This window comes from Brassica napus, chromosome C9 (assembly GCF_020379485.1).
Source record: "Brassica napus cultivar Da-Ae chromosome C9, Da-Ae, whole genome shotgun sequence".
NCBI lineage: Eukaryota > Viridiplantae > Streptophyta > Magnoliopsida > Brassicales > Brassicaceae > Brassica > Brassica napus.
The window spans coordinates 52,981,162-53,003,867 of NC_063452.1; the positions used below are offsets into that span (position 1 = coordinate 52,981,162).

General features: G+C 36.8%; 1 long non-coding RNA gene and 1 pseudogene across 1 annotated transcript; one reads left to right on the forward strand and one right to left on the reverse strand.

Moving 5' to 3' along the window:
- The first annotated feature begins 713 nt into the window (after nt 1-713).
- On the forward strand, nt 714-2,794 carry LOC106421253 (annotated as a pseudogene).
- A 10,119-nt stretch (nt 2,795-12,913) lies between these two features.
- Nucleotides 12,914-15,121, reverse strand: LOC125592361. Its single transcript, XR_007328256.1, has 2 exons — nt 14,323-15,121; nt 12,914-13,921 (listed from the first exon to the last, which is right to left on the reverse strand). It is a non-coding gene; the product is annotated as an uncharacterized LOC125592361 (long non-coding RNA).
- Between the last annotated feature and the right edge of the window lie 7,585 nt (nt 15,122-22,706).

Below are 22,706 nucleotides of genomic sequence, written 5' to 3' on the forward strand. Positions count from 1 at the left end.
TTAGAACAGAATCTAAATATTATGATTTAAACATTTTTAGAAACTGTATAAATTAAAATACCAATAAGTTCATATATGTATTTTATCAATAGTTACTATTTTTTCAATTTTTTTTGTTTGTAAAACTATTTATTAAATTTATTTTCCAAAATATTAAAGGATATTATAGGCAAAAATGACGCAAAATAGATATTAGTCTAAAAGGACATAGTTATCATTTTTTTGCTTTAAAAAAACAATTTTCCCAAAAAAATATTATGCTAATCGGATTTTAACAATATTTTTCAAACCAATTTTTTTAAAAATCGGTCTATGTTCAAAAATCGGTTTACATGACCGCTAAACAATAATCCATTATAAAGCACTTAACTACCTCCTAGCATATCTTGAACATTGAAACTACTAACGGTTGTTCCCTATTGATGACAATGGGAGAGCATCGCAGTTTATCTTCAGCAGCAAGCAATTCATATCAACAGGAGGTGTCCCTATCGGAACCGCAACCACTAACGTGTACGGTTCAAAGCCGGGATGAGATCAATAATGTCTATTTGTTGTAATCCCGACGAAGTTAGCCCTGTTCTTTTGTCAACTGCGGCGGCAGCAGCAGCGTCGAGAAAAACAACGAGCAAAACGGAAAATACGGAGTTATCAAGTATCGGTTGATTAAGACGTGAAAGACATATTACACACAGAAGATGACGCTGAAAATAATGGCGTCCATTAGAGAAACCTTGGATAGCACCGGCGATCGTTTCTGGCGGCTATTTCTATTTCTTCCATGATTATTTTGTTCTCTGTTAAGGTTATTTTTCTAGACGCTGCCGCTGACGCCGTTGACAAAAGAACAGGGCTGTTATCTTCAGTCCTGATGTTCATCAAGCACTGTACTGCCATCTCTTGTCCGGAATTCTCTTCAAAGACCAGGTCCAGTACGTCTTTGCTCCTTTCCCTCACGGTCTAGTCCACGCGTTTAGAACCTTTGAACATGTTTGGGATCCAAGAGATCGATACCGATATTAAACACGGTGTCTTGACCAGCCGTATCACCGTCCCATCTGTACGTACCGCAATGTCCAAGCTCCTCACGGCACCTAACCCTGAGCTAGCGGAGACTATACGCAACAAGTGTTTGAGTTTGAGCAACTGGTACGGGTTGATTCCTGCGCTGTTCCCGAACGCGAAGCATGTTTATGGGATCATGACTGGCTCCATGGAGCCGTATGTGAAAAAGCTGAGGCATTACGCTGGTGATTTACCTCTTGTCAGTCATGATTATGGTATCTCTGAAGGGTGGATTGCTGCAGCTAAGGTTACACCGAGATTGTCTCCAGAGGAAGCTATGTTTGCTGTGATTCCTAATCTTGGTTACTTTGAGTTTTTACCTGTGTCTGAAAGGGAAGGAGAGCAGGAACCGGTTGGTTTAATTGAGGTTAAGATCGGACAAGAGTAAGAGGTTGTCTTAACAAACTATAAGAGTTACAGCTGTCTGGTGTTTTGGGTTTGTTCGTGCTTGGATTCTTTGTCTGGCCAAATTTCGGCTGTGTGGTCAGAAGCTGCAGGAGCCATTGTTTCAAGGTTTGAGGGCGTCTTTCTCTCCGGTAGCTCTTGGTGCCCGACTCTAGCTCGGGACTGTTCTCAGTTTCTTTGGTCCGAGATTGACTCGTTACTAATCAAGCTTTTCGAGTCTGCTATGCTATTTTACTGGTTTGTTCAATCCGGTTAGAGTTGTTTAGTTTCATTATCGCATTCCGCTACTAGTTTTCTTTGTAAACTCTATCACAAATTCAAACATTGGTATAATAATTTAATATTTTACCAAAAAAAAAAAAAACTATAACAGTTACCTACTGCTTAACTCATTGTGAAGTAATTATTATTTTTTAAATTAAAAAACCTGACACATCATCGGTTTTATAATAGTACTGGTCAGTTTTTTTACGTGATCAATAGTAATTCAGATTGGAGGTTTTTTGTGATACAAATGTTAATTTAGTGGTTAAAAATGTTAGTCGGAAAACTGTAAGGTTTAAAGCGGTAGCAAGTGTTATTTTTTCTCTGATTTTTCCTATAATATATTTAAAGTGAAATATGTTGCACGTTACGCAGGATTGTATCGTTACCGTCTAGGTGATGTGCTAAAGATCACTGGTTTCTACAAGACTCCACAAGTCAAGAGTCATATGCAGGAGAAACCTGTTTATGTCCATCAACATCGACAAGAACACAGAAAGAGACCTTCAGCTTTCAGTAGAATCAGCAGCAAAGAGACTCTCTGAAGAAAAGATCGAAGTCATAGTCTTCTCGAGCCATGTAGATCTCTCTACAGAGCCAGGACATTACGTTATATTCTGGGAGATCTCAGGTGAGACAAACGAGGATGTTCTTCAAGATTTCTGCAACTGTCTAGAGATAGGGTTCATCGATGCTGGGTATATGAGTTCAAGAAAATGCAAGACTATTGGAGCTTTGGAGCTGAGAGTTCTAGAGAAAGGAACTTTTGAGAAGGTTCAAGAACATTTTCTTGGTCTTGGTTCATCGGCTGGACAGTTTAAGATGCCAAGATGTGTGAAGCCAAGTAATGCCAAGGTTATGCAGATTCCGTGTGAGAATGTGGTGAGTAAAATCTTCAGTACAGCTTTTGAGTGAAATGTTGTGAAATCAAGAAAAGTTGTTTGTTATTTTATTGTTGATAGATAAGTTTTACTTTTGTTATTAAATTCAGTGTAAGGAACAAAAAAAAACCTTTTTTATGTAGAAGAAATATACTGTATTAATTACAGTGGTTTTACAATGATATGATTGTTGAATGAATCTGATCTAGACATGTCTTTTTCAAGAACAATAATCATTTACGCAATAGAGTTAGAGCATGAAAAGCAGCGGTTTCGGGAGTTTGTGGATGCGGGTAGTTGCGGTTTCTAGCGGTTTTAAGAGATTTGTACGACTGATACTGTCATTAGAAATTAGTGTGTTTGCGGGATACTTATGACTGGTTAACTACCAAATGCAGCTGCGGTTAAATAATAAATTAACAATATTTATATTTTATATAATTGTAAAAATATCAAAAATCATAATATTATAATAAATATAAAAATTATATTTAGAAAGTTATAGTTTTAAATTTTTTAAAATTATAGAAAATGTTTTATTTTAAAAATTTATAATATTAATGAAAATATAATAGATATATTTAGTATTTTTATAATTTCAATTTTATTTTTTATTGAATATTTTAATTTTTGTATTTGTATTGTTTTATAAAAAAAAGAAAAAAAAATTGCTCTCCCGCAACCGCAAACGCTAGCTGAAACCAATTTCAGCTTTTGAATTTAAGAGGTTTAAAACTTTAAAGCGGTATATAGCGGTTTGAGTGATTGTTGCAAAACGCCAACAACCACTACGAACCGCAAACGCTGCGTTTGCAGGTGGTATCGGGAAAACCAATCATGCCCTAAGTGCAGAGAAAACTATAGTGGTGTGGTTTAGTCTCAGCAGCTATCCGTGATTATGACATCATTGGGAGGACCTAGTAATGTTGATGTCTAAAAGCATATTGTCGTTAATGAGCTGATTAGCACTGATGTAAATCTTAAAGTAACTTTTAATAATTATAACTCTCCTAAGTAACGTTATCGTTTCCTGATACTTTTTAAGATATCCTATAAGAATAAGTTTACGGCGAGAGATTTTCGCAGCTAAATTTGTAGAGAAATGTTTCATCAGCATATATTATACATTGATGTATTATGCGTATATTCTCGTCCGATATATCTAAGTCCATCTCTGAAAGTGAATTATTATAATATTATTCTGGGTTTAAAGTTTACCCAAGGGTTTAGGATTTATCCAAGGGTTTAGGTTTACCCAGGGATTTAGGGTTTAGGATTTAGGGTTTAAGAATTAGGGTTTAGGGATTAGGATTTAGGGTTTATTGTTTTGCTGACGACGTTAAAAAAAATTAATTCTTTTTTCTGTAACTGCTAATTTTTTTTACTTTTTTATTTTAAAAACATAATATAACTTGATAATATTTTGTTTCATTTTTTAAAAAATATCAAATTTGAAATAAAAAAATCCTATTGGAAGGTGAACCTCTAGGTTCACCAGGTTCACCCTATGGAGTGAACCCAAGAATAACTCATTATTCTGGACTAATGTGTATATTTCACGTTATAAACAAATAAGAACAACACTTAGGTTCACCCCTAGGATAAACCTTTAATTTCACCTCTCTTTTTATTACTAATCAAAATACCACCTAGATTAATAATAAAATAGATTAATTTTATTTAAAAAAATCTAAAATAATTGAAAAAAATAATAACACCTATTTTAATCATACTAACGCCACTAAGTAAACCCTAAACTTTAAATCTATACCCTAAACCCAAATCTTAAACCCTAAACCCAAACCGTAAACCCTAAACCCAAACCCTATATCCCAAATCCAAATCCTAAACCCTAAACCCAAACCGTAAATCCTAAACCAAAATCATAGACTCTAAACTCAAACCATATCTCCAAACCTAATCCCTACACCCTAAACTTAAATCGTAAACCATAAACCTAAATCCTATATCATAAAGGTTTGGGTTAATGTTGACATTGTTTCTTTAGGGTTTAAGAGTTGGGTTTAGAGTCTAGGTTTGAGTTTAGGATCTAGGGTTTGAGTTTAAAGTGTAGGGTTTGGATTTAGAGTTTACGGTTTGGGTTTAGGGTTTAGGATTTGGGTTTAAGATATAGGGTTTGAGTTTAGGGTTTAGAGTTTGAGTTTGGAATTTAGGGTTTAGGGTTTAGATTTAAGGTTTAGGGTTTAGAATTTAAGATTTATGGTTTAGTTAGTGGCGTTAGCATCATTAAAATGAGCGTCATTATTCTTTTTGAATTATTTTAGATTTTTTTTTAAAAAATAATATATTTTATTATTAATCTATGTGGCATTTTGATTGATAATAAGAGGGGAGGTGAATTTAAAAATTCACGTTAGGGGTAAACCTAAAGTTTTGTTCAACAAATATCTACTGTATATTTCAAATCAAAACACTCATCAAACAGTTATAATCTTAAATATAATAAATTGCGACAACCAAGCTGCGTTGGTTCAAGCGGTAAATTTGAGGAGTTTCGACTAGAATTTTCGCCATCTGCAATTCCACAGTTATAAAAAAATGCGACTATATTTTAAAATGATAAATTGATAAATAAGTTTTTTTCCTATATATATTAGTATATTACACATATTTTTCTTTTCTGCTTTATACGATAAGATGATGATTATTTTTTTCTAAAATAAGATGATGATTATTTTTTTCTAAAATAAGATGATGAATATCTTATGCGTTCTCTCTTTTTCATTGGACAGCATATATACAACACATGCAGGTTCATGCTTGCCCTCTTTTTTCCCACACCAAACTCTTTACTCTGTGGCACATTAAGTTCTCATGAACAAAATAGATGATAAATAATAATAAAGCGTACCATATCTTTTCATTTAGGAAAAATAAATATAGTTTTTAGAAAAGAATCCACAATAATACAAATTGAAATATCAATTTTGGAATGGGGCATATTTAGATATTTTTCCTCTATTTGTAAAATGATAGCTGGAAATTATTAATTGTACAGGAACATTAACATACCAGCATGCAGCACATACACACATATACACTATGATGCACGGGGACGTCCGATTGATTGACGTATCTGTACCGGAGACGTTTCCGGGACGGGAACACTTTGGGGATGGCACGGGGACACTTAGGAGACGGAACCGCTAATTATGGAATTTTTCAGACCAGATTTGCTTTGTTATTATCCTTTCTTAAGCTTATTCACTTACTTTTCTTCCAAATAAAAGATAAAAATATAAGTTTATACTAGATTTTGAATTTATAACCTTCTTTCTAATCTTTTTAGTTTATAAATTTTTATTAGATAAAATTTACAGTGATATTTTTTACTTTTCAGTATATAAATATACACATATAATATTTTTATTGATATATATATATATATATATATATTTGCCGTATCCGTACCCTTAATTTTTTAGTTTTGCCGTTTCCCGTCCCCGCTTCCGTACCCGTATCTGTCCCCGTATCCGTCTCGGTGCAACATAGCATATACATATCGCTACTTCGAGTACCGAATGGTATTAAGTAAATAATAGAACCGCCTCACAATTTATTACTACGTAAAAAAACACACTCAACCCAAAAAATTCTATCTAGCCAGCTCAGATTTTCAATCCCTATATAAACAACACACTTCGACCAAGAGACCACTCAGACAAAGCTTATAGTTTATTTGTTGCTGTCAGAAAACAAGATAGAGAAGAAACTCTCAAGTCTTTCAGTTATGTCAAACACACAACTCCATGGAAGAAGCTATAACTCACAAAACACAGTATTAACTGATGGTCGCGTGCTCACAAAATATGGGACTGTGAGAGTCCACTCTACGATTCTTACGAGCTCGCCTCTTTTGCTCACATCATCGAACGCAAACTGCTGCCTTTCTCTCCAGCTCACGTTCGGCCGCCCCCTTTGTGAAACACCCGCCCCTTCCCCATTTCCAACCGGGGTTCCTAGGCGCGGGTTTAGGACACACATGTCTACTTTCCCGACATCTCCGTGTGTCCCGTTTCTGGTCCCATGAGTTTCAGGTGCGTTTCCTTTCTTACCATTGATATTTCCACTTATAGTTCTGCAAAAAGGAAGAGGGAAAAAGAGGGGTGAGTATGAATACTCAGTGAAGCGATTCTAGACCAGTCTCCCCCATGAGCTTTTATACTGCTCAATGCGAAACGAGAACCGACTAGTCACTACACCCATTTCTTAACTAGCTATTAAGGTTTCATTTCACGAAAAACAAGCAATGCAATGAACTCAGTCATCACTCAATTCACTCAATTCGGTTTATTATTTAAGACTCCAGTCACCCTAGAACTCTAGGACCTACACAGCTCAAGCGGACCATTCCTCCCCTTTTCTTGCTGCGTTCCTGTGGAGCCGCCTGCCCTGGTACACTCGGCATCCGGTTCCTTGGATGTAGTCTATACCTTTTGCAGTGTATTACGGCCCCTTCCCGCCAAGACTCAGCGTGACTCAATCTTACCGGCGCCTCTATTCTTAACCTGCCGTTTTTGAATGCTACGGCCGCCGCGTTTTCCCATACTCCCCACCAGTCCCTCGGTGGTTCGTATTCCATTTCTATTCATTTCCCATACTCCCCACCAGTTCCTCGGTGGTTCGTATTTCAATCATTTAACTTTTCCTTTTTCTTTTATTTCCTTTTTCCTTAAACCCTTAGACTCTTTCTTACTTTCCTTTTTAGACGCCACCCATTCTCGGTGTCACACTCAATCCATTTAACAATCATTCATAGATATCCTATCATTCATCTAACCAGACCGGTTAACATTTCTCTTATGATCCTACGTTCATTTCTTTCTAACCATCCTAGCTCTCAATCACAAACCACATATCTTCAACCAATCAAACAATCAGTCAATCATCAATCATCATTAAACCCGTTCGTGTAAAGTTCTTAATCAGTATGAGAGTCCTGATGCAATATGATCTATCATCCTAACAACAAACATGATCTAATCAATCCTAGCAACCCATTCAACAATATAAAAGAGCATGAAAGAGATCTGGGTAGACCACCTTACCTTAGCCTAGATCTGGATCTGGATCTGAAAATAGGGGGTAAGAGAAACGGGATCTGAGATCTACGACACCACGCGGCCACCACCACCACTCGTGGCTGCTAACGGCAAGGAGAGAGAGAGAGAGTCGGTCGCGAGAGAGATCATGAGGAGAGAGAGAGGAGAGAGACGCGACGAGGAGGGAGAAAAGAAAGAGAGGCAGCGCAGGGAGAGAGAAAGATCTTCGACGGCTAGGGCTTCCGGTCTCCGGGATTTCTCTGCAGAGCTTCGCTTCAAAGTTTCTGATGGGAGACTAAGGGGTGGAGGCTTTGTATTTATAGGAGAAGGCAAGGAAACCCTAGGGTTTTAATCTTAATGAGCTACAGAGCGGACCTTTCCTTTTAAACCACAAAAACTTTTTGGGTTTGAGTTTTGGGGTGTTACAGTTTGAGTCTACAAGCTTTGATGGCAAAAGATAAAAACAACAACAATGCATATGCTTCTTCTAAGACGACCACACGTTCTAGTCAACGGAGGAAATATTGGTGGAATAGAAAGAAGAATTACGAAATTAAGAAAGAAATCAAGAAGATAATGTTGCCTGGTTGTATTTTTAGAACTTCTTTGACTAATTAAAATGTGAGAAAAAAAATTTCTTCTTCTTTTTAACCTGTTTACGTTATGAAAAAATTTGTTCTAAAGATTTTCTGAAGAAAATTCACATGGTTCTCTTTCTTGACCACTTCATACGTAGTTTAGAATCTGGGATTAATCAAGCCACAAGGTAATGGTCCGAGCTTCACCACGGCCGGTTTAATGAGTGGTAGTATTGAACAGAACTTGGGTTCATAATTGTTATTGTGTAATACAGGTCGTGAAGATTACGAATGAGCTTAACTAGAAGCCCATACAGGCCCATATTTTCAGTGTTGGAAATTTCCTAGTTCAATAACAATTTTTTTTTCAACAACAAATTTGATTGATTGATTCGAAGTGAGTTCGAAACTTTAAAGGATAGTTTGCTTTACCTATTGTTTTTTACTTTAAATCTTATTAGGTGGTTGTTCGCGATTCGCAGATATAAACATTATACACAAAATTATAATTAAGTTAATAGTTTTATAATTTTGAATAAGGATCCTAACTATTAAAATAACATTTTAATTTTAAATAGTTTGAAAATCAGAAGTCTTGATATTGTATAATCTTAGAAAATTATTGAGATATAATGATAATTCTATAAGTTTTAATTTAAATTTTCAGAAGTCTTCTTATGACATAATTTTTGATTAATAAAAAAGCGAAGACTAATGAACAAAATATATTTCTTATACTACTTTTTATTTTTTGGATTATTTTGTCTACCACTTTCTAAAATAGTTACAAAACTTTCATATTTTTTGTCAAATCACAAATCATACTTTCTTACAAATTTTTGATTTAGTGTTTAACATAGTACTCATAATTGGTTAACCAAACAAATTCATTATTAGATTTTCTCCAATCATCACACTATCTTATCAAAAACTGTTGAACTTAAAATCATTATTTTCATTTAGATATCTTTTAAAGTATTATTTTCAATAAAAAAATAGTTTAATACATACCTATTTTAATTAAATATGATTAACTAATTATGTATGAAAAAATAATATTTAAAATTTTAAATAATGTGATGTTATTCTTTTAGACATATGAATTTAATATTAATTAATGTAAGATTCAATAATTTTATTACATCAAAATAATATGATTCTATTTGTATAAAGTTTGTTAGAATTTTGTTATCATACATTGTAAAAGTTTACATACCGCAAAAAATACATATCACTATTTTGTAAATATTTTTTTAAAAATTTAGTTTACGTTATATTTTACATCTCCGACCTTATCAATTTTAGAACTTATCATCTATATTGATCTTTCTTACTAAATTTGTCTTCATGTTATTAAAACTCATGAGAATAATTAATTAACAGTTATAGTAATACATAAACACATGTATTTCCAAAGTAAATAAAAAGTTATTTACTTAAAAGTATAAAATAACCAAGAATACAACAAACAACTTTTGTTATTCTTCACTCATGTTTTATCTATGTATCCTTACTTTTTTCCTATTAAAAAAATAAAGATGTCAATATTATTATAATCAAAACTATATCAATAGTCTTAACTCTAGTCTCGTATTAATATATTGTTTCCAATTTATATTATGATAAAAAAATCGTTTATTAATTTTATTTTCAAAGACTTTTCATATAATTTTCTGTTTAAAATATAAAAATATTTTAATCATTTTGAAGGTGATAACTCAACTATACTATCAACATTTGTCATAGAAAATAACTGATTTTTTTTTTAAAACTATATATTTGACTGTTTGCATTCATTGGACAAAATTTAGAAAATATATATACATAAAGTAAGTATAAGAAATATTATTAGGTTTAGGTTAATTATTTTTCTGTAATCTATGATTTATTGTATCTATTATTAATAGAAATATGTTTAAAATCATTATAATTATTTATATAATATCATATGTATTTATATGTATATTATGTATCTATATAATGTAATATATGATATTTATTTGTTTCTATAAAAAAATATGTTAATTCATCTATCTTTAATATGTTTAATTGTTTGTTTGGTAATATTGATTAGATTGGGTAATTCTAGGATTAGTTTCCATTTTAAAAATTTAATTAAATAAATAAATATTCAAATATCAACAACCAATCAAATTAAGAGAATTAATTTGTTGAATCAATCAAATGTGGCATAAAATCTTTTCAAACAGATATGTTATACTTTTTAAAATATACATTTTTATATTTAAAATGAAAAGATATCAAAATATATTATGATTAGCACTAATGGTCGTCTCCGGCGTGACTCTCGTGGCCACCTTGTTGTGTTCGATGTTGATAACGATGGTGGTGAATGAGAGTGAAAATATACTGTTACTGCTCGCGACGTTGAATGCAACCGTTCCTTTCCTCATAGTTGGTGTAATCTTCCACCTGTATCTTAGGGATTATGTCTTGCAGGCCATCGTGGTTGGTCACAACCGTTTCCCAAACATCATGTGGGTGCTTAGGTGTTTGTGCACATGCTGTGTTGCCGTGGGCGTTGGCTGGCTTTTCTCCTCGGTTCCTGGGTAGAGAAGATCTATTTGGTGCTTGCGACGTGATACTGGACATCAGTCTCGCGCTGTTTCTCGGTTACCCTGAAGAGAAATTAAGTTACTGGCAAAACCCGGTTATCTTTACATGCAGTGACTTTTAATTACGATTCTATTGTTTAAGACCAAACTTCTTGGGCCGGGTATGGTTGCTCCGCCGGGTCAAGGGGATGGTGATGGGGCGGGTGAGCTGGCTGAATAACATGTTAAATTTTTGCCAATGTTTTCCTAAATTTTTACATATTTTTAGCGAAATATTTATTTATATCTCTAAATAGTAATACAAAACATACAATCACTAAACCAAAAATCCATCTTAGAATTCTATTCAATTGTAATTTTATTCTTTTCAATCATAACATTAGCTTATTCACTATATTATTTGACATACATGCAAAACATTTTTTAAATCGAAATTCTCGCATGTTCCATTAAATATAATCCATTCAATCTCTAAAGTCTGATTATTTATAAAGCATATATAGACATTATAAGAGATTAGTTAGTATTATAGATACGTCTATATTTTTATATGCATATGAAATCGATTTCTATAAATTGTTTTCTATTCATTATTTTATGTAGTATATAAATATAAAAAGAATTGATCAAACATTATTACACTTTTTATAACTGTAACATTAGTTACCATTAATTATTATTTATAATAACATTTAAGTTATTTGGCAAGTGATAATAATTAGTTTTAGACTTATCTTTTATTTTAGATTAATTTAAAATATTTAAAATTATAAAAAGTTTATTTCACTATATTATTTTGTTTATAATATAAAAAAGAAGTTATCAAACGTTATTATTCTTTATATAATTTCAACAACTAGTTCCATAAATCATTATTTGTAATATAATTTATATTATTTGGCAAGTGATATTAATTGGTTATATATTTATATTTTAATTTAAATCTAAAATAAAATAAATAAAATTAAAATTTATCGACCAAGCAAATCATAACAATTTTCTCAAGAATTCACAAATGATCGACATGTAAGCAAAAATCACTTAAGTGACTTCTCGTTTAATATATAGGAGAATTTTTATTTTTATAAATGTTTTATAAACTCATATAAATAATTTAAAATTAAGATGAAATTATTTTGTAAGCCATGATAGATAGTTTTATAAATTTTTTTTAATAAATGACTTATAGGACGTATATGGACATTAAAACACATTAATAATTATTATAATTATTTATATACAAATATAATATTTTATATAAGAATATGAAATCATTATATCGATTTCTATAAATTGTGTTCTACTAATTATTTTGAGTAGAATATAAATATAAAAGAATTAATCAAACATTATTACACTTTCTATAATTTTGACAATTAGTTACCAAAAATTATTATTATTTATAATATCATTTAAACTATTTGGTAAATGATATTAATTAGTTTAGACTTACCATTTATTTTAAGTCTACTTAAAATAATTAAAAATTGAATATCTTTCAACCAATCAAATTATAACACTTTTTCTTAAACTCCTATGATTAACACCTAAAAAAAAATCACTAGTTAAATAACTTCTCATTTAATATATAGGAGGATAATTTAAACAGAACTTACGTTTGGAAGGAATATTCGTTATTTAAACTAATATTTTCATATCTTATGTGTTTGTTGTCTTTTTTCGTGCACAAAGTTCTTCATTAATAAGTTAAACGATTACAATACTAATAGCAACATCGTACAAACCACGATGTGCGAGCCAACATGCTAACTTCTAAACATATAAAACCACATAAAACAAGGATAGAGACATAAACTTATAAACGTTATGCAAAATATCGAAGTTGCCACTTGCGATCCAATCTATGAAAGACTCAATTTGCAAACGAACGATTAGTCACAATGTCGCAACACCATCTAAAACCTCGACTCCCTTTGGAATGAAGGTCGTTGCATCTACCGGCCCCAAGCGGACCTTCACATAAGATAGCAAGCGGTTAAGATATTGATAAATATTCCCAGTTTTGAACACTGGGTGAGGGTCACCTCTTACAAAGAGGGACTGTGGTGGAAAGATTCTCTCCTGAAAGGAGGAGGTAGATGATGATCTCTCTCGGCCCTGTCGAGAGGAAATTTGCTTAAACTTATCCATAAAGGATAATTTTAAAGGACTGTTTGTTTGAAGCTTTAAGAGACTCGGATTTGGAGATGATACTGAACATTTTCTTGAGAGTGAAATAGCTAACAGTCGCATTGGAGACATCTGAACTAATGCTATTTGATACGGTGTCTTGCGATGGTGGTGAACAAATAAATATGACGATGAAGACTGAGCCATCTTCACAACGGCGAAACAACAAAACAGCTTGACGAGATTTGGTGAAAAGACAGAACATGTGGCCAAGAAGAGTCTCCCAGCGCCAATATTACCGTATCAGAGCCAAAGAGCGTTGATGAAACCAGATTTAAGCCGTTTATCAACTGAATCTGTCATGGTATGAAAGTGAGAGCAGACACCGGGATTCGTAGTTGTGAACGGTAATGGCGGTAGCAGGAGGTGGATCTTTGAGACTTCCAACAAGAGTAGATTCGCGGCGGAGGTTGAGGAGTAAAGTTCAGAGCAACCAAGGCACATAGATCTGCCGAGAGAATCTTGGGAAACACCAATAATGAAGCTTTGTTCACCACAAGCCAAGTAAGAACAGATATTCCCCGTAGGGAGAAAGGTCAACGCCCAAGGGGACGAAGAGAGGCACAGATCTGACAGCCGTACGTTAGTCGGAGAGCGAGAGATAACATTATACACACAGCCATGAAAAGTCAGATCTGAAATTATTGCAGCTGTGACGAACGGAGATGGACTGCAAGTGAGAAACAAGAGCCAACTGACTTGAGTATGACACCGACGTCAGCTTGCACAGCCATGGACAAAGAGAGAACTAAAGAAACCCAAGTTCAAGAACCAAACTTGGAAGAAATCAACAAAAGAAGCCAAGAGGAAACTAATATAGAGACGACGTTGACACCGGCGAGCTAGAGAGTTGCCGGCGTCAGGATCCATGGAGCAGAAAGCGACGTCGATTTCTGTGCCTGGGAGAGAAGACGATATTGTTTTTCAATTTATGTGTTTGTTGTCTAAAGTATTATTTTTTAATGCAAATCAAATCATGAAACATAAAAATAATTTTAGCCTATCAAATATCATAGTCCTATGAATTTCCTAATCGAGACACTTTAGTTCTTGGTGGACAATGTGATTGAAAATGTGATATTATTGTGTGTGTAGCTTGTGGTCAAACTGTATTACAATCATATCTTTTGTGATAAAGAAAGTGTGAATACGTTTGGCAAAAAAAAAAAAAAAAGCAGAAAAGAATATGTGAATAAACTAGAGCTATTTGGGTGGAAATACACAAACAGAAAGATAATTAGGTTTCCATGCAAAAAAAAATAATAATTAGATATATGACAAATGAACGAAGCGAAGTTACCTTGTTGTCCTCTCCACACTCTTCCTCTCTGCTTCATCCTCCTCCTCATGGCGTCAACACTGTGACGGAGCATGAGCTCCGATATCTACTCGAGTTCCGCAAACGCATCCGCGACGAGGCCTCCAACCAACGCATATCTCATGCTCCGCTACGAGCAGCCTCACCGACCCCTCCACTTGCCCCGAGAACTGGCCCGGTATCTCCTGCGACCCGAAAACGGTTCAATCATCGCCATTAATCTCGACCGGCTCGGTTTATCAGGAGAACTCAAATTCAGCACACTAACCGGTCTCACCTCCCTCCGCAACCTCACTCTCTCCGGAAACAACTTCTCGGGTCGGGTCGTGCCTTCCCTCGGAGCTATCTCGTCTCTCCAGAGACTAGATCTGTCGGATCACTACAAGAAAAAGACCTATAAACCGAGGACCACAATCCTCACATAATCGTCGGAGCTTTGTCGGTACTTTCCGATATCAAAATCCCGATGAAATTAATTTTTTACAAAGTCGTCGGTTGTTTCAGACGAGATTCCGGGAATCTGTTGGCCGGCAACAGTAACACCGGAAAATAGATAGAACAAGTCATTGGAGGAAAATAAATATGATTAGAAAAAAAAAACAAAAATTAACAGAAACAACAAAATCGTTTTGATTTTATAGCGCTTTTACTAATATAGTGAAAGTATTTGAACATAATAGAAACAGAAAGTGAAGATATTGCTTCTGTAAAGATCAATTTTATTGAATGATTTGAAACCATAAAACTCTGTTTTTGATATATAGAAATAGAGTATGGAAAAACGAACTGAACCGCCTTGGTATTCTGGTGGTTTTACTTTCTCAGACTCTTCCAGTGAATCTCCACCGCACGATCTGACACTTCCACCGTTCGAACGACCAATTAATCCACCAGGAAAATAACATGAGAAGGACGTGCGATGATATCATGACAGAATCATCCCATAAATGATCTAAAAAGCCCATGGATGGAGCAAAGCCTAATTTTTCAAGAATCTGAAATTTCTGGGTGCAAGTTATGTTTTTTTCACATATGTGGCTTGGTTTAATATAATAAGATCTATCGAGAAACGTTGTTTATCGGGAATTCAAGATTGAACGAAAATTATTTTAGATAAGATGGTAAAATAATATATGACAAAGACAAAAATAAAAACAACCAGACGTCGCATAATTTTGTTAGACGCCAAAGAGCTACAGTATAGGAGCAATTTTGAGTTAAAACAAAAACTGTACAGTTTGTTTCTTAGCTATGACCATTTACCTAAATAATCTTTCCAACATAGATATAGCTTGCAATATGCTCAATAAACTATTTATAGCACGATTAAGGATTGTGTCTATAATTTAATTCAACGAGTTCATATTCATCTCATACAAAAATCTTAAACCATGTTAGATAATTTACTTGATTCGTGCCTTAAAATTACAAAAACAAGCAAAAAATTGAAGTGTTATTGGTTTGTTTGCTGCGTAAATGCATATACCCAGATTTGGGATGATGAATTAATTATTATTATATGCTAAAACCTTAAACCAAAGAAAATCACCAACTTCCTCCTTGACAACAACCGATGGGTCCTTCCTTCACCAATAATCCATCTGAATTCAATTTGATGGCTTCTCCATCGCCGCCGCCGGGGATGGAAATTCAACCGCCGGCATTGCTTGACGAGGATCCTTCAACTTATTCCTCCGCCATGTGGGATTGGGTGATCGCCTTACGAGTCACTCCGATCAAGCTACCTTCTCACCCGTTCCTCCTCCGATGATTGCGACGCAACCTCCGGCCAATCGTATCCTTCTCCTGATGAATCTGGCTCTGGTTAGGAACGAGGTTGCTTTGTTCCAGTTTCGTGGAAGGTTTGCTTCCGTGTTCGTATCCGGAGCTCGATCAGAAACTGGAGGAAGCTGAGCGGCTGAAGAAGAAGCGGGATCCGAGGTTGTGAAGTTGATATATAATAAGTGAGCTCAAAGGTGCCAACGCTAGCTTTGTTCTTCTTTATCGGTTTTTTTTCTTTCTTTGAGATTTGATCATGAATTTTAGAACTGGATTTGATAGCTGAACCGTCTTAGTTAATTAATCTCTTATGCAGCTCGAGATTGTTGATCTGTTTTAATGATTCGACCAGAGAGAGAGGAACACGAGGCTTCATTGAATTTTGAAGATCGGCATATCCCCACTCAAGGATCCATCTACCCATAGTAGCATCAACGCAGACAACTTTGTCTCTCGTACAGCTTCGGGTGAAGTTTAACCAGATGAAAGAATTAATGACACAAAGTTTGAACTTTCGGTGGTGACAGCAAAAGTGCTTTTGTAGGTTGAAAATGAATCTGGCCTAATCAAATTTCATACCCTCTGATAATTGGAGATAAAGCTATTTGTTCTGAAATTAAAGTAATAGAGCAGAAGTTCAATGCTACACTCGGAACAAGACGTTACCGCCTGCTGTGCTTTGACTTGCTGTTGCAGGGATTTCAAAGAGAAGCAAGCAGAGCACCTTTACAGGCAGTGAAGGTGCCCTCTTCAGAATGCACTGAGCAGAGTAACTCGCCCTCAATCTTAGGAAACCTACTCCACAATCTGGAAACTTTGGTCAAGAAAATGAAGCCAGACAGTCTCGTTCACTGTACATGTGACTGCGACGTGAGGCTTCTACATGAAAATGTGAATACAGCCAGAAAGCAGCAAAGCCATGTAGATTCAAAAGTGAATCTTTTAACATCAGCGTGCTGTTGTGAGAGCAGTCCAACGAAGGGTGGAGGTGATCGGCGGCTCCCTCGCCGCGAAGTTGCGTCAGTTCGATGTTGTTGTCACACTCATCGATCCGTAAGTTCTTAAAACACACAAACTTTGAGATCACATGGGCGAGCTTAAGATCCATGGTGGAGCCTTCATTTGCGGAGAGAACCGTTATCAATGTTGGGTCCCTCCTAGATGGAGAGAACCAAGTGGGCATGAGACAAAATAATAATTCTCATGACCCTTTGCACTGTAGACACACAATAATAGAGTTTAGAGAGTTTTGACAAAAAGAAACAAGAGAGAGAGAAAGGAGAAAAAGAGAGAGAAGGAGAAAACTCGTAAGGTGATTTCAAGACTGGATTTGGAGGGTCAAACGGATCCTGATCGGGCTGATATTTTGTGGGAAGCTTCTTCAGTCAGTGGGTTAGAGGTTCACCGAAGGGATTTGGATTTCAACGGTTGGATTTTCTGTTGTCTGGGTTTTCTTGAAGCTGGTCGCCATAGTTCTTCAGCAGAGCAGTCTTGGGTGTTTGGTAAATCCAACGGTGAGATCTTCTCTTATTGAGCTGAAATTTGGCAGAGGTATTGTCGACTTGTTTATCTTGGATTTGTACGGTTGGATTAGTTTCTGGAAGCCGGAATCTTTGTGAGCTGAGGTCGTTTGGTTGCTGCCGGTTTTGAAGCTTTGTGTTGCTCTCTTGTTGTTGTTGTTTGTGTTGGAGATAGCTCTTTGTAGCTAGACTCTCTGTTCTGTTCAGGCTGTTGAACAGGGAGGACGTGGTTGTACTCATACCATTTATATAGTGGATTTTTGAGTGGACTACGGTCCCGTGGTTTTTCCTTCTCACATCGAGGAGGTTTTCCACGTAAAAATTGTGTGTCTCATTTAGTTATCGCAACTTTGATATCTTGCCATCGTCGAAGTATTTTCCTCACAGGTTCGCACAAGGTCAGGGGAACACGACCATTAGTATTTCCGCTGCGCCGTGTGACTTTCCCCAACAGAGTGGTATCAGAGCTTCTGGTTTTAGAGCTTTGGTTTTGATAACTTTGGGTTGTTATTTGCTTGTGTGAAAGATGGAAAATATGAGCAGGATGATAAGCTTGAATGGTGCTAACTATCATCTATGGAAGGGCAAGATGGAGGATTTGCTCTTTGTTAAAGAATTCCATGTTCCAGTCTTCGAGGAGCAGAAACCTGAGAAGAAGACGGATGAAGAGTGGAAGCTGCAGCATCGCCAAGTGTGTGGGTTGATAAGGCAGTGGGTAGATGATAATGTGTTGCATCATATTGAGACTGAGACGGATGCTCGTTCTTTGTGGAAGAAGCTGGAGCAGTTATATGCTAGGAAGACCGGAAACAACAAGATGTACATGATCAAGAAGTTGATTGAGCTGAGGTATCAGGAGGGGACTCCGATGACAGATCACTTGAATGCGTTTCAGGGATTGCTCAACAAGTTGTCTGATATGGGCATCAAGTTTGATGATGAGATTCACGGTCTGTGGCTTCTCGGTACTTTACCGGACTCTTGGGAGGTTTTCAGGATGTCTCTTTGTAACTCCGCGTCGGAAGGTGTTATTTCGATGGATTCAGTGAAGAACAGTGTTCTTAATGAGGAAGCAAGAAGGCAGTCGAATGCTAGCAGTTCGCGTTCAGATGTCTTTGTTACTGAGTCAAGGGGGAGAAGTACAAGTAGAGATCCCAAGAGAGACAAGAACAGGAGCAGGAGCAAGTCTAATAGATTTGCTAATATGGAGTGCTACTTCTGTCATAAGAAAGGGCACATGAAGAAGGATTGCTGGAAGTTGAAAAACAAGCAGCAAGGAAATCAAGAAGAAAAGGTGGATCGGGTGACTCTCACCGAAGATCAGTTTCTCATTCTTCTTGAGGGTGATGCCATTAATGTCGCATGCCAGGACACCAGTTGGGTGATTGACAGTGGAGCTACTACTCATGCTACATCACAGCGGGATTTGTTTTCTACCTATACTACGGGTAATTATGGTTCTGTGAAGATGGGGAATGATGCGATGGCTCAGGTTGCTGGCATTGGTGATGTTTGCTTGGAGACTAGTCTTGGTACTAGGCTGGTGCTTAAGGATGTTAAGCATGTTCCTGATATTAGGATGAATCTGATATCGACGGGAAGACTTGATGATGAGGGCTATTTCAGTTTGCACGGTGGTGGTAAATGGAAGCTCTCTCGCGGTTCTTTGATTGTGGCTCGAGGTGAGAAGTCTTCATCTTTCTATTGGATGCAGGCTAAGGTCTCCAAAGATGTTGTTAATGCGGTGGAGAATGATAATGCCATGGAGCTATGGCATAAGAGACTCGGTCACATGAGTGAGAAAGGAATGGTTGTGTTGTCTAAGAATGAGGTGATTCCAGGAATCTCTGGTTTGCACCTACAGAAGTGTTCGCATTGCTTTGCGGGAAAACAACACAGGGTATCTTTCAAGTCTTCCGCACCTTCTAGGAAACCCGAGGTACTGGATTTGGTACACTCAGATGTGTGTGGTCCAATGAAGACAAGATCTCTTGGCGGCGCATCATATTTTGTGACTTTTATTGATGATCATTCAAGGAAGTCGTGGGTATTTCCTATGAGGACGAAGGATCAGGTGCTGGGATATTTCAAGCACTTTGTGGCATTGGTTGAGAGACAAACGGGGAAGAAGCTGAAGTGTATCCGCAGTGATAATGGTGGAGAGTATCTTGGACCATTTGATGCTTATTGCAAAGAGCATGGAATAAGGCATCAGTTCACGCCACCTCATACTCCACAGTTGAATGGGTTGGCTGAAAGGATGAATCGGACGATTGTCGAGAGGATGAGATGTTTGATCTCACAGTCAGGCTTATCGATGACTTTCTGGGCAGAAGCTTTGAACACGGTGGTTCATGTGCTGAATTTGTCACCAAGTGCTCCATTGGATGGTGATGTTCCAGAGAGGGTTTGGACTGGTAAGGATGTTTCTTACAGTCACTTGAGGGTCTTTGGGTGTAAGGCATTTGTTCATATTCCCAAGGTTGATAGATCGAAGCTTGAGATGAAGTCGCGGCAGTGTGTGTTCATCGGTTATGGTCATGATGAGTTCGGGTACAGATTTTATGATCCCGTTGAGAGGAAGCTCGTAAGGAGCAGAGATGTTGTGTTTATGGAAGATCAAACGATTAAGGACATTGACAAGTCCAAAAAGCCAACTCAGATTTTTGAGGGTTTGATCGATACAGAGGCTACTCCTTCTACATCGGTTCACGGTGAGGTTGAGGTTGAGGTTCAGGATAATACACCCAGTGCAGATGCTCCCGCACATGAAGATGGTAGTGGTGATCATGGTGACGATCATGGTGAGACACCAGCTGCTGAGAACCAACCTACTATTGTTAGAAGATCCGAGAGAGGTCTTAAACCGTCGACAAGGTATGATCCTAGTGAGTATGTATTACTTACTGATGGGGGAGAGCCTGAAAGCTATGATGAAGCTTTGGAGGATGAACACAAGGATAAGTGGTTTGGAGCCATGGATGAGGAGATGGATTCTTTTGAGGAGAACCATACTTTTGAGTTGGTGGAATTGCCTAAGGGCAAGAAGGCTCTGCTTAATAAGTGGGTGTACAGAATTAAGCATGAGGATGATAATTTGCCACCTCGACACAAGGCTAGATTGGTTGTGAAAGGCTACAGCCAAAAGAAGGGAATTGATTATGATGAAATCTTTTCTCCTGTTGTGAAGATGTCATCCATTCGGGTTGTACTTGGATTGGCAGCGAGCCTTGATCTAGAGGTTGAGCAAATGGACGTGAAGACTGCTTTCCTTCATGGTAATTTGGAGGAAGAGATCTACATGGAACAACCGGAAGGCTATGTGCAAAAGGGCAAAGAAAATTTGGTTTGCCGCTTGAAGAAAAGCCTTTATGGATTGAAGCAAGCACCAAGGCAGTGGTACATGAAGTTCAAGTCTGTTATGGGGGAGCATGGTTATGCAGAGACTGATTCAGACCATTGTGTATTTGTGAAGGTGTTCGGTGAGGATGATTTTATCATCTTGTTGCTGTATGTCGATGATATGTTGATTGTGGGCAGGAACATGGACAGAATTAAGGAGTTGAAAGAGCAGCTCAGTGAGTCCTTTGCCATGAAAGATATGGGTCCAGCGAAACAGATTCTTGGTATGAGAATTATTCGGGATAGAGGTGAGAAGCTGATTCACTTATCTCAGGAGAAGTACATTGAAAAAGTACTTAAGCGGTTTCACATGGACAAGTCTAAAGTGTTGAGTACTCCTCTTGCTCCACACTTAAGACTGAGCAGTCAACAAAGTCCGAAGACATATGCGGAGAAGGAAGATATGGCGAAGGTTCCGTATGCTTCTGCAGTGGGTAGTTTGATGTATGCCATGGTCTGTACAAGACCGGATTTAGCCTACGCCGTTGGAGTTGTCAGCAGGTTTCTCTCCAATCCGGGAAGAGAACATTGGAATGCTGTGAAGTGGATTTTGAGATATCTCAGAGGGACTTCTAATTTGAAGATTACATTTGGAGGTAAGAAGTCATTGCTTGTCAGTTACACTGATTCTGACATGTCGGGAGATGCTGATTCTAGCAAATCTACTTCGGGTTACTTGGTAACATTTGCGGGTGGAGCTGTGGCATGGCAGTCAAGGTTGCAAAAGTGTGTTGCACTATCTACCACTGAGGCAGAGTTCATTGCTGCAGTTGAAGCTTGTAAAGAGCTGTTGTGGATGAAGAACTTCTGTGAAGAGATCGGTTTCAAGCAAGAAAAGTATGTGTTGCTTTGTGATAGTCAAAGCGCTATTTGTCTCGGGAAGAATTCTACATTTCATTCGAAGTCAAAACACATTCAGAGGAGGTATCATTGGATACGTGATGTGGTTGCTTCTAAGGAAGTGGAACTTGAGAAAGTTCATACGGATGATAATGGAGCTGATATGATGACGAAGTCATTACCGAGGGGGAAGCTTGAGGTATGCCGAGAGATAGCCGGAATGGATGTTTCTTCCATCTAGTCGGAGGGGGAGTTTGTTGGGTCCCTCCTAGATGGAGAGAACCAAGTGGGCATGAGACATAATAATAATTCTCATGACCCTTTGCACTGTAGACACACAATAATAGAGTTTAGAGAGTTTTGACAAAAAGAAACAAGAGAGAGAGAAAGGAGAAAAAGAGAGAGAAGGAGAAAACTCGTAAGGTGATTTCAAGACTGGATTTGGAGGGTCAAACGGATCCTGATCGGGCTGATATTTTGTGGGAAGCTTCTTCAGTCAGTGGGTTAGAGGTTCACCGAAGGGATTTGGATTTCAACGGTTGGATCTTCTGTTGTCTGGGTTTTCTTGAAGCTGGTCGCCATAGTTCTTCAGCAGAGCAGTCTTGGGTGTTTGGTAAATCCAACGGTGAGATCTTCTCTTATTGAGCTGAAATTTGGCAGAGGTATTGTCGACTTGTTTATCTTGGATTTGTACGGTTGGATTAGTTTCTGGAAGCCGGAATCTTTGTGAGCTGAGGTCGTTTGGTTGCTGCCGGTTTTGAAGCTTTGTGTTGCTCTCTTGTTGTTGTTGTTTGTGTTGGAGATAGCTCTTTGTAGCTAGACTCT